General features: G+C 49.6%; 1 long non-coding RNA gene across 1 annotated transcript; it reads left to right on the forward strand.

The window, feature by feature from the left end:
• The first annotated feature begins 3,556 nt into the window (after window positions 1-3,556).
• LOC107509680 lies at window positions 3,557-9,434 on the forward strand. The gene is made up of 3 exons (XR_001596614.2): window positions 3,557-4,170; window positions 4,660-4,880; window positions 8,788-9,434. It is a non-coding gene; the product is annotated as an uncharacterized LOC107509680 (long non-coding RNA).
• Window positions 9,435-13,525: the final 4,091 nt, after the last annotated feature.

Genomic DNA, 13,525 nt, shown 5'->3' on the forward strand with positions numbered 1-13,525 from the left:
CCCTTTCTCATGTGGCGGCACCGTCATCAGCCCCGTCACCCAAGTAGAAACTTTGCTTGCCTCTCTCCCTCAACTCCTGTGTAAAATCGTCACCAACACCAGTTGATTTAACCCCAAAATATTTCTCGAAGGTATCCCCTTCATTCTGTCCCTTTTGTGTCAGAGATGTTAATGTTTAGCAAATATTCACTTCCTCACCCTCCATGAGAGGACACTTCCCTGTCGCGTTGATGTCGGCTTTGGCCATGTGACTTGCCATGGGTGATAGAATGACAGAGGGTACGACTGGCCGTGCAGGTGAATTCAGTCGCTCGTACTCTTGCCGTGCGTTGTGTGGACACTCCTCAGGAAACCCAGATTGGCTGAACCACGGTGACCCCCAGACACAGGAGCAAGGAGAAAAAGCTTATGCTCGTGTGCCACTGAGATGTCATGGCCGATTTCAAAATAATTGTAAATAGTGGTAGCTACTAGATATATCAGACAATTGCCTCCTAATTAGTGTTCCCGTTTCTAGGCTTATTCCTCTCCATTCCGTCGTTTAAAGAGCTACCAAGTTACTCTACTGAATGTGTAAATCTGAGTTCATCTGATTTACTCAGAACTCTTCAAAAATGACAAGAACCTAATTCACAACACTCTCAGAGGAAAAAAAAAATAAGGTGAGAATATATTGGTTTCCGTAAGTCATGTAGGGGTCGTATTAGCTTCCGGCCTGGCTGGATCCAGTTGCCCAAACAAGCTCATCAGGAAAGTGTCTCTCTTTATCTCAGCTCCACGCCCATCTGTGGCTTCGTTCCTCCCCAGCGGTGGAAAAATTGCCACTAAGAGGTTCCAGGCTTAAATCCTACCCTTTTGTTAACTCCAAAAGGAAGAGAATACTTCTCTCCCAATTGCTTCAACAAAAAGTCTCAGGGAAGATGCTCATTGGACTGGTTTGGGTCAGATGCCCTTCCTTGAACAAATCTCTTTGCCCGGGTCCATGCTGTGCTCAGCCTGGAGCCCGAGAATGAGATCAGCCCCACCCGGTGATGTAAACTGAGAGTAGGTAAGAAAAGCGTTTCCCAAGGGGGAAAGAAAGGGTTGGTTACCACAAGGCAATACACCAAGCGACCGAAAGCAATGGGTGTCTTAGCATCATTCTTCTGCCTAAAGCCCCGTAGGGGCCTCCTCGTCACTCAGAGAATGAACTCTGAGTCTCTCTGTGTGGAATATAACGCCCTCCATGAGCCGATCCTTTTCACTTCTCCAACTTCGCCCCCTCACTGTGTGACAGGCCCTTCAGGCCCCCACGACACACTGCACATATGCCCCGTGCAGCTTTGTTCCCCTGCTCCTGAAACACCTGACCTCTTTCCGAGGCAATCCCTACCTACTCTTCAAGTCTCAGTTTAGGTCTTGCCTAGACTGGAAAGAGCTCTTTGGACCACCCTATCCCGGCTCAACATTTTATTAACACTAAAGAGTTTGGCATAGAGTAGTCACCCAGTAACTGCTGAATCAATGGATGAATAAAGGAAGGGAGGAAGGAAGGGGTGATAGAGTAAAAACTCAATGAATATTTGTTTAATGAATGAATTTGGTTTAAAAGGGGAAATTTATTGCTTCATGTAACTCAAAAATCCAAGGGAAGAGCTGAATGAATAGAAAGATAGCTAGATAGATAGATAGATAGATAGATAGATAGATAGATAGATAGATAGATGGATGATAGATAATAAATTGATCAATCAGCAGATGATGGATAGATAGTAGATAGAGAGACAGATAGACAAATGGGCAGATGGATGGGTGCATAGATAGAGGATAGGTATATGGATAAGTTCCCCTCCTCTTCCAGGACTTTGGGAGGTGGGCTACAGCAATGACTTTCAGGTTATGGGCAGAGTGCGCACCCACCTGTCTTTCCAGAGATTAAAGCTTTATTTGAGTGGACATAATTCTGACCACTTTGATCAGCCACCTGAGCCTTAGAGGGAGACAGACCAGTGACACAGAGCCAATGCAACAATCAGAATGTCCTTACAAAGGAACTGGGTGCTGTTTCCTGTCACAAATTAACTTCCTGGCAAATTCCAGCCTGCCAGCCACAGCCGAAGGTGGATGAAGGATCCTGTTTTTAAAAGGCCTCGGAGATCTTGATTTTAATTAAATGAGCATTTTGCATCACCCCAGAAGGAAGTGAAAACCAACCACCCTATTTAAACTAATCATTTCTGAACTGCTGAGGACCTGGAGCCTGCTTCACTTGATTTGGTAAGAAGCAGAATGAGTTCCAGCCCTTGAAAGCTCCTGAAATAAGCCCCCGCCCCGGCCTCAAAGCCTCACCATCAGCTGAGAGCCTTTTCCAGTTCTGAGGATAGACACCGCGAGCAGCATCTTACCAGACACGGTCCTGTTTGTCAAGGTGAATTTCCATTAAGAGGGAAAAAGAAGAAAACCAGAATTGTTGGAAAAAAACTGAAAGCAGTTACCAGAGCTTGGCCTGTCCCCAGTAAGCTGTAAAAGAGGCCCCAAACTTCCTGACCCCCAGCTGCAAGCCCAGGCCTGTGTCGCCCCGGGGAACACAGCATGGCTTTGGGCCAACTGAGTTGGTCCCAACCCTCCGGCTTCTTCCATGCAAGGCAGCAGGCTCCGCTGAAGCAAAAGGAACCTTTTGTGGTCACTTTTCAGGCCAAATTGCTTACTAGCTTGTCCTTTCTTTCTCTTTACCCCAGTTGTCTGGTCGTCTCAAAACAATCCTATGCAATTTCCGGGGTTTTCTGGCTAAAACCAAGGGTCATTTCCGGCAGGTTTCAGCCTTTCCCTCTTTCCTCCTTCCCACCCACCACCAGAGTAAATGTAAAAAAAGGTCCTTGATGCATCTCTGACCAGAGCCCAGGCGGCTCCTAGCTGACCAGTCGCCTACTTCTCTACAGGCAGGTAGCTCCACATGAGTAAGAGACAGGCCCCCCACTTTGCACAGACCCCCACACCAGAAGCAGGACTCTGCAGTGGTAAAGGGCATGCACTCAGGAGGCACACTGCTGAGGGTCAGATCTGCCAGGGAGAACCCCGGGCCTGGCCGGTCATGCTCAGGCGAGTCGCTTAACCTCTTGGCACCTCAACTTCCTCATCTGTAGGGCGGGGGAGGGTGGCGGCGGTCACACTAGACCTCCCGTGAAGTTCCCGGCAGGAGGCCTGGCACCGGGGAAGGGACCCGCGGCCTCTGTTTTCACTTCTGTCTGCAGACTCGCTCCCGCCCTTCCCCGCGGATCCTCTGAGCTCAGATCCACACCCCTCTTTCAAATGTGTTGTGTCATCATTTATTTGCAAACATGTCTGTTTGATTTCCAATTAAAATGCTTCTGAGTCGAATTAAAAACAAAACACACAGGGAGGTGGGGAAGGCAAGGTTGACAGACATGTTAGTAAACAGAGAAATATTTTCGAAGGCTGGATACGGATAGCTCAGATGCCAGCAGGTTCAAATTGACAGACTTTTGATAGGAGGAAACACGTGACTGTTAACAGAGGGACATTTTTTTTTTTTCTTTCTGGGGATTGAAAAACCAGCAACAGGCGACGGTCCTTCTTCCTTCTCACCAGCCCTCACTGCTCCACTGACAGGGTCTTGTTTGCCTTCCATTTACGTGGTCACGTCCGATTCCGAATGGTCCCATCATTCATTAGCAATTCTCCACGTTAAATATTAAGCGATGCATACAGTGTGGAGTGAGCTTCCCGTTAGGGACACTGGCCATTCAACCTGCTACTGAGAACAGAAGAAAGGGAGCAAAGCCACACACCCCTATGGAGGCGACGGCCGCAGAGCTTCCGCGGGGCAGGACGTGAGGCCCGTGGGGTCACTGGACAGTCGCGCTGGCTCAGCGGCAGGCGGTCCCCGGCGCCAGCACAGTCCGCTCCCGGGCTCGCCCACTCCCCAGAAGCCGCGCGCAAGTCCCAGGATGTGAAGGCGGCTTCCGCGCGCTCCGTGGGAGAGCTGGGGACATAGGACCCCTCGCGACCCCACGGAGAAAGCAAAGCCTGCTGAAGGTGCGGAAGGTGCCTCCCGAAGCCTGGGTCCCCTAAGCAGGGAACTCTTTCTCTTCCCCGTCGTTGCAGCTTCTCAGGACGGGGCTCGGCTCAGGTTTCAGGGGCCCAAGGCAGTTCCGGCGAGCAGGTGAGCAGGTGAGCGTCTGACCAGAGAGGAGCATCTCAGCTCCTCGGCTCAGGGCTGCCGTCCTTCACTGGGGCGTCTTTGCCATCTGCTACCTCGGTGCCGGCTTCTAGATTTGGCTCTTCTGCCGAGGTCTGGTCTTGGGGTTTCTGGGGCTCCCCCACCACCTCGGTGTTCTTGCTGGAGTGGCACCCCATCTCAGTGGGATGCAGAGGGCCGAGCGCCCAAGGATGTTCCCGGATGTGGAAGTCTGTGCCGCGCGGACCCTCGGCCGCCAGTTAAATTGACTTGCTCAGAGCAAGTTGAAAGAGAATTGGTTCGGTTTCTATGGTCACAGGGAGACGCCAAGTCCGATCTGCATAATGCCCCGCCCCCCATCCGTGGGGTTGGGCAGGGCCTGGAGAGCCGCGCTTCCGGCTACCCCAGCTAGCACCGGGCGCGGAGCCCCATTTATTCCCCGGGAAGAATTCCCTTTCGTGTGACCTTTGACTTCTTTACAGATGGCAGCCCTCCACCTAGTTACCTGTAAACACTAGCCCATCTCTTTGCCCGTAAAGAAAGCCCTGTTACTACGCAACCAACCATGTCCAGGGTCACAACCAGTTCCCGGACTCACAGACCCCCAGCTTGGAGGCCATTCTCCACCCAGCAATGCCAGCTCCACCCAGGGCTGAAGAACAGGGCGTCCTAAGACCGTGGACTCCAGGGGTTACTCAAACAGGTAGGTAATTAAAAGAACTAGCAGATGCTACCCCTTGCCAAGTTTGTGTTCATGATCTTCTTTAATCCTGCCAGCAACCCTAAGAGGTAACTTGTGTTATTTAATCCTCATTTAGCAGATGGAGACAGTGAGGCAGGGAGATTGACTGATTAATTTAAGGTGGTTACTAGCAGGCAAGTAATAGCAGAGCCTGGATTAGAACCCACGTCATCTGGATGCCACTCTCCCTAAGACTATGGTAATCTTACTCTTTCAAGTCTCCATCAGGCTGTCTTCATTCACCTTCATAGATGTTATCAGCTTGGAAGGCCCCCCATTGCTCTTTTAATCTGAGTCACGTGGGGAAAGGAATTCAGAGCTGTGGACGGATGATTTCTGATGCACATGCTTCCCGAGTGAAGCCTGCAGGCTGTGGAACTGAAGTCAGCCCTGCCCGTGCCCTACAGTTGACTCCTGTGTTATTTTCTGATACCTCGTTTTTTTTTTTCCTAACTCTAAAAAGGGGCCTGATAATCATGACCCAGCTCCTAGGCAGCTGGAGGGGAGCAGGATGGAGCAGGGCCGTGAAGAGACTTTTCAGAGAAGCACGAAACATTCTTTCCCGTGCATGCACCGAGCGGTCACAGGTGACATGGACCCCCTTGTCCACTGGTGGAGGGTGGTGCATGGTGGCCTCCGACACTAAGGAGTGCTGTCTCCTCTTCACGCTCAAAAACGGTCCTATGAGGAAGTTATCATTAATTCTGCTTTAGCGTTGAGGTGATTGAGCCCACAGTGGTCAGCTCGGTTGCCTGAAGTCACGTGCCTGGCAAGCAGTCAGCTCAGGACTGAGCCGCCCCCACTCTGTGCCCCCTACCTCCGTGCCCCCTCCCACTCCACCCCCCACTGCCCTGGTTAACGTCGTTTCTCTTTCTGCACCTGGGCATTCGGTGGTCTGCAAGAGTGTGGTAAAACTCCCCTATAAATCACCCTTCTTTGAATGTACTTCTTGCCCACCGGGCTGACAGTTGGGAAGATAATTATGATACTGTTGATTCACTTCTCCCACATAAACACCAAAGTACAATTCAGGGGTGTCGAGGTAGAACAGGGAAATTCCATTTGCCTTCCAATGAAGGGGGCTCAATGAAGGCAAATCCTCATTTGGGTGTTGAGATCCTAGGCAACAACCCTCTGGTGAAGCCCCCAGCTTCCTCGCGCTTTACCCAAGTCAGCACAAAAGACAGGAAGAGACCCAGAGCCAGGTAAATTCCTCAGGGTGGGTTGGGTTCATTTAGAGGCATCGAAGGCGAAGGCGGGAACAGATGAGGGTCCTTAGCTAAGTGGACCTGGCGAGAAGCTTTGCCCTGCCTGGGAACCCCCACACCCAGGACCCTTTACAGGATTTTGGGGGGCCAGAGCAAAACTAACACGTGGGCCCCTTATTCCAATATTATTAAGCATTTCGAGATGGTAACATCAGACTATTAAATGAAGCACAGGGCCCATGAAGCTGGCCCACGGCTACAGAATGGATTTGCCTCTTCCGAGGGCTGTTATTGGCCAGATGACAAGCTGGCTCAGCCCAGGGGACGTTGCCCTAGGAACGGAATGGGGCCAGGAGAAGGACAAGAAAAGAGAAGTGGGGGATGGAGAACCCAAAGATGGATGGGACCGCAGTAGGACACTCTCAAAACATTTGCAGCTTTCCACTGCTTCTTTAGCTACTTGGGAACCAAAAAGAATTAACGCTGTTCCTTCCACTTTCTAAATTCTTCTAGCTGGGCTACGAATCAGATTCACAGAGAAATTAGCAGGAGAAAATCAGTTTTAATATGTGCACATGGGGAGTCCACATAAGTATGAAAATTCCAAAGACACTGAGGCAACATTGGGTATAGAGGACATTTTTGGGACACAGGAGAAAGGGAGAGGTGTTAGGTTTCAGAAGTGAGAACAGGCAATTGACAGGTAGTTGGGGAAGAGCTCAACACACTTGGCAGACAAATTCTTGCTAGGCAACTTAGAAACAAGGGGATGAAGGGTATACCTAGCTCACAGGCCCCTGCCCGGAAGCCCTCTTATTTACCATACTTACTGCAAATTAGGCCAAGGCTGACATCCTAAGACCTTCTTCCTGAAGCCAGTTTTTCTGTCTGAATCTCGTGGGCAGGAAAAGGGGGCGGGGCAAAGGTTCTTTCTGAGTCTTTTGTTTCTTAATCAACAGCTTAAAGTCAATATCCCAAAAGGCAGCTTCGGGGTGGCAAAATGTTGGTTCCTTTCAGCTATGACTACCTAGAAAACATAGCACACCCAAAAAAGCATATCAACATAAAAACGCAAATAAAGACTGACAATAACATATGTTAGGGAGGTTGCAAAGCAACAGGACCTTTCATGTGTTGCTGATGGGAATGCAAAATGGTACAGCCACTGGGGAAAACCATTTGGCAGTTTCTTATAAAGCTGAACATACACTCACCACAGAACCCTTTATTTACCTGTATTAGCAGGCTCAGGCTGCCGTAACAAAAGATCTCGGATTGGGGGACAGACCTTTTCTCCGGTTTTGGAGTCTAGAAGTGCATGATCAAGGTGCCGGCAAATTTGGTTCCTGCTCAGAGCTCTCTTCCTGATGTGCAGATGTCATATAAATGGCATCTTCCACCTTCTCCATGCCTTTCCTCCGTGCTCTCAAAGAGGGGGACCTCTGGTGTCCCTTCCTCTTCTCACAGGGATACCAGTTCAGTGAGATCAAGGCCCCATCCTTACGCCCTCATTTAACCCTAATTAACCTCCATAAAAGCCCTGTCTCCAAATGTAGTCACATTGAGAATTGGGGCTTTGACATAGGAATTTGGGGGTGGGAACATTTGGTCCATAACATTACCCATGGGAAATGAAAATCTATGCTCACACAAAAATCTGCACAGGAGTATTTAGAGAAACTCTATTAATAATCAAAAACAGGAAAGAACCCAAGTGGGAACAGATAAATACACTGTGATAACTTCATGTGACAGAATACTCGTCAGCAATAAAAGAGTAAACTACTAAAAAAAATAAAAAGACTTACTATAAAGCTACTATATAAAGTATAAAGCAATCAAGCAAGGTGGTATTGGTTAAGGAATAGATATACAGATCAATGTAACAGAATAGTCTAGAAATAGGTCTGCACAGACACATATATACACAAAAAAGTAAACTACTGATAGAGGTAACAGGTTCAATGAATTTCAAAGACATCGTTGAGCAGAAGAAGCCCATCTCAAAAGGGTACTTACTGTTGATTTCATTTGCATGACATTCTCAAAAAGACAAAACTATAAAGATGGAGAACTGGTCGGTGGTATCACCTGTGATAGGTAAAGGTGGCTTTTGGTGTTCTGTATTCCAAGTGCAGTGGTAGTTAACACACATCTTATACCTGTGCTAAAATTCACAGAACTGTACACCAAACATTTTGAAAGCCACATTTGTTGTATACTAATTTAAGAAAAAATTTTAAAACTTTTAAAGATCATCCAAACTAACTAAATAAATAAAAACCATTTGCCGGGAGCCTAAGGGCCTATGTGCCATCTGGTCCTAGTTCTCAAGACTATTTAAAATCTGTTTTCTCCTGCTTCTCACCCAAACGAACAAACAAACAAACAAATGAGCGTACCTGCTCTTATTGTCAACCGCTGTTTATCAAGCCACATGGTACGAGGCTCCTTTTGGCTGTTTCATGGTTTTCATAACCTTAGTGAATTGCAGTTAAGACGTCCTGGACTCCAAGGCAGAGAGGGCTGGGGGTGGGGGTCACCTTACAGCTATGACCCAAGGGGCAGGAGAGTGGCCAGCCAGAGGCACCTTGCAGAGAGGAATCTGGGGACATAATTACTCCAACCTCACTCTCCTCCCTTCCTCTGGTCTCTCCCAGGGCCCCCCGCTGGCCGAACCCAACTTGAAACCAGCGGGCATGGAAGGCTTTGGTCTTGCCCATTGAAGTCAGCTTCCCAGCATGCAGGGCAGGTCTGAGAAGGACAGTGGACATGGAGAGGCCAACGAGACGTCGGAACAACCCCCCTGGGTCCTGCTCTCAAGGGGCGTAGACTCTGTTGGGGGAGGCGACATCTTTGCGGAGAATCAAACCGTGAGACAGAACCCGGTAAAGTGTTTTGATCTAGGAAAATGGTCATATGGGAAAGAGGGGGTGCGGGAGGGCTTCCTCCAGCTGGACCTAGAAGGATGAGCAGAATAGAAGCCGGTAGAAGACGGAAGGCCATCGTGGCGGAAAGGAAGAAAAGCAAATCCCGTTCTAAGAGCCCAGTTTAATTCACCATTCACTTAGGGAAAGGCAGCTAATGGTTGTGGAAGCACCAGTTTCAGCATGAGGGGAAGCTGGGGTTCATACAGCTGTCTCCCTCATTCTCAGGGGACATGTTCCCAGACCCCGTGTGGATGCCTGGGACTGGGGATACGACCGAGCCCTATATACTATGTTTTTTCCCCCTATACATACATACCTATGATAAAGTTTAATGTATAAATCAGGCACAGTAAGAGATTAATAATAATAACTAATAATAAAAGAGAACAATTATAACAATATATTGTAATAAGAGTTATATGAATGTGGCCTCTCTCTCCTTCCCTCTCTCTCTCACTCACTCTCTCTCGTCACTCGGATGGCCACTAAGTAACTAACAGGCACGTTGCACACACACTGTGGATATTCTAGGCAAAGGGATGGATGATTCCTGTCCCCGGCAGAAGTCACAAGATTTAATCACGCTGCTCTGAGTGACATGCCATTTAAAAACTTTAAACTTACACATTTTTTATTTCTTGAATTTTTCCATTTAATGTTAATATCTTTGGACCATAGTTGACCGCAGGTAACTGAAGCCACAGAAAGCAAAACTGCTAATAAAGGGGGGACCACTTTGATAACTCCATGGTGTACCTGCTCGGTGGCCTTCAGCAAGTCGCTTAACATCCCTGACTCCCCATTTCCTGGATTTTTGGGGAAGCGTCAAAGAGGCAGTATATGCATGTCATGACACCTCATGACACCTGGCAGGGGCTGCAGATACAGTCCGTGACCCTAAAGTGTCTGCCAATCATAGACACACCGGGAACCCAAAAGTCGAGTTGCCATTCAGCCCACAGGGCCGGCCTCTCCAGGCCTTCACGGGGTGGCCCCCAGCTCCTTTCCCTTGGTGTCTTGGCATCCGGCCTCCTTTCTCCTCCACTCCTCCTCTGCCAGGGCCCCCGATGCTGCCCGGCTCACGCCTCTGCAGTCCCCATTTCCAGTTCCGTCCACTTTGGACAGTAAAGGATTCTCCCCCGCTTGAACGAAGCATCGCCCTGCAAGATAAATAAGCTCTTTCCTAGTAAAAATAGGTTACGTCTCACAGCATAACTATGAACTTAATAAAAACCAAAATGAGACGAACAAAGCCCTCCCACTGAAGGGAAGGAAGGACAGAACAAGAGGAATGAACATGAGAGTGCCTCGTTTCTCCTGTCCCTTGTCTACAGCGCGGTGTCCCGCACGGAGCGGGTGCTCAACAAACAGTAGTGACATGCTCAAAGGCAAATGTCCTGTAGCCGGGCCACCCAGATTCAAGTCCTTGACTGTAAAGGGTAGAAAATTTTCAAAAGACCAACTCCTGCTTCCATTGTTTAATGTTAAACAGGGCGGAGTTCTAGGAGATATTCTGTGCAAAGATATGCTAATGTTAAGGGTGTCTGTTATCCTGTGTTAAGATATGTTAATGGCCAGCCTCAGCTTCTGTAAACCTGCTTGCTTGCTAGAGGGGGTTTTGGGGCTTTCGAAGCTATTCCTTCTAGAGGCTCGGGGAAGATTCTCTAGTGGGGAGAATCAGTCGCCCGCCGGCTAATAAAGGCTCATAATTAATCTTAATTGGCTCCGTGGGTCTCAAATTTAACCGGGTCTCAAATTTGACCGCACCTCAACAGACCACACCACTCCCTAACTCTTCCACCCAGGGCACATGACATAAGCTCGATGAGTCTCAGTTTCTTCATAAAACGAGAAAGATAATGGCGCCCACTTTGTGGGATGACCGCGAGGATTAAACTGATTAGCCAATCTAACCGGCTTCGTGCCTGACACATTACAAATAATCATCATCATGATAATTAATGATAATACTTGAACCTGTCAACCCCTGTGCTGTCTGTCAAGATTATCTACAGAGAAAACAGACGTGTCGTTTACTGCAGTTTTCAAAACACTGATAAGTGAAGAGAAAAATGCTGGGGAAACTCAGAGGAGAAAGTCATTAGGAAGCCTTTAACCTCATCAGGTGAAGCCTGCCATCAGAATCCCAGAGGATGTAATCTAGGACTTGGCCCAGGTGTGCTTTGGGGCACAGTGGGGTGCGGTGGGGTGGGAGGGAGTTCTTGCAAGCACTGGGGCAAGAGCAGTCTGAGAGTGAGTGACTCAGAGACACTTTAAACCGACGGAATGGTAAGTGTACCTGTCAGCTGGCACCGGCTGCCAGCACGTCTCTGACCCATTCACCTTCACCAGCCTGCCAGGAATGAGTCAGCTGGGGTTTGCCCGGGTCAGTCTCTCTCTCACACACTCACACACGCACGGGCGTGCGCGCACACTGCCCTTTGCCCTTCCAGGCACTGCTCACAGGTGAGAGACACCTCCTCCTCTGCCCTGATGACACTTTGACCAGATTACACCAGAACAGAGAGACCAAAAATTAAGGAGGTACACACGCACAGGTTGGGGGGAGGGGGGTTGGCACAGGCCTTATTTTCGCAAAGTGTCTCTGAACTGGTAATGTTATCCCCAGTTTCATCACAGAGGTAAACTGCTACGGGGGCCGAAAAACATAAATTAATACTTTCCCCCACCTTCTAAGTTCTTCCAGTTGGTCTAAGAATCAAATTAACAAAGTAACAATAGAAAATCAGAGTTTTAATTAATACTCGCACATGGGTAATTCACGTAAGTATGGAAAATTCCGAAGACACTGAGGCAACATTGGGTATAGAGGACATTTTTTGGGACACAGGAGAAAGGGAGAGGTGTTAGATTTCAGAAGTGAGAATGGGCAAGTGACAGGCATTGGGGGAAGAGCTCAACACACTTGGCAGACAAGTTCTTGCTGAGCAACTCAGAAGCAATGGGACCAGGGAGTATCTAGCTCACAGGCCCCTGCCTGAAGCCCTCCTATTTACCATACTTAATGCAAATTAGGCTAAGGCTGACATCCTAAGACCTCCTTCCGGAAGCGGGTTTTTCCTTCGGAATCTCGTGGGTAGGAAAAGGGGGCGGGGCAAAGGTTCTTTCTGAGTCTTGTTTCTTAATCAACAGCTTAAAAGTCAATATCCCAACAGGCAGCTTCGGAGGGCCAAAACTTTGGTTCCCTTCTTTGCCAGGATTAAGGGAAGACATTTCCTTTATAACTCGTATCCCGACACCAGGCCACTCTGTCCTTGGCGCCCTATAAATTGATTTTGTAAATTATAAATCCTGTACTTATCATGTGAAGAGCTCAATTACATTGCATTGCAATTGTTCGAGTGTGCTCAAAGGGTTACTTTGTCACATTAAATGTGAATACAACAAAAGCAAAGATTTGGGGGTGGGGGCGGATTTTATTCTTCCTCCAAAGCCCTGTTTGTAGAAAAGTGTGTAGGGCTGGGGCATAGTAGCTGCTCAGTTAACATTTGTTGAAGGAATAAGTGAAATGGAAACGATTTAAATACGCCACCATTTTTGTCATTGTTTGACAGTCTTCATTAAAGGAAAAAAAAAAAGTGTAAGCCTCAGGAAAAGGAGGTGGCCGAGGGTTCCCAGGGCTCTGAAGGAGCCCCGACAGTGGCACTCGACAGTGGCGCTCCCCGGGACACGACTGCCCTTCATTGTCACCTGAGTCTCCATTGCTCACTAGCAGGTTCGCAGGTCCTCAGCTGAAGGCGGCTCCCCCCGCCCATCCCCCTCACAGCGACTAAGGGGTGGCTGCTGGCACCTAGTGCCAGGGAGTCGGGGAAGCTAAGTGCCAGGACGGCCCCAACCGCAGACACGTCAGCGGCGCCTGGAGAAGCATTACCTGGGTTGTCACCTCCTGACGGAGTCTGCCTGTGGCTACCAGGGGTCTGACGCTAACTGGGTGTTTTAATAAAGTTCAGCCAAAGAGACTGGAAGGGGCAGGGTCGGAGGGAGAGGGTGGGAGGTGGGGGGCGGGGGTGGGGGACGAAGCGAGTTGCAAGAAGAAAGCGTTGCTGGTCGTGGGAAGGCCTCCCTAGCTTGCCAGAAACCCGGTCCCTTGCATCCTTCCGACGCTCCCCGCTTGTTTCAAAGAAAGGCTATGCCAAGTTGGAGTGTCCTGAAAACTTTTGGACGAACGGAAAGATCTGAGTCCAGCCAGGAAATTCCCAGGGTGGGTCCCAGGCCAGAAGCCAGGGCCTGGCTGGCCGGCCCTCCGCGCGCCCTGGGGAAGACTCCTGCGAGTGCCCGTCGCAGCGCCCCGCAGGGAGCGAAGGCGGGCGCAGCCGGCCGGGGTTCGCGGCCGGGGTTCGCGCGCGCGGCCCGCAGCGCGCCGGGCGCCCGCCCACGTGGGCCGCGCAGGCGGCGTTTCCGCCGCGTCCGCGCACGGCCGCCGCGCGCCCGCTAGGTGGCGCCTGCG

Source organism: Rousettus aegyptiacus, unplaced genomic scaffold (assembly GCF_014176215.1).
Source record: "Rousettus aegyptiacus isolate mRouAeg1 unplaced genomic scaffold, mRouAeg1.p scaffold_m13_p_14, whole genome shotgun sequence".
Taxonomy (NCBI): domain Eukaryota; kingdom Metazoa; phylum Chordata; class Mammalia; order Chiroptera; family Pteropodidae; genus Rousettus; species Rousettus aegyptiacus.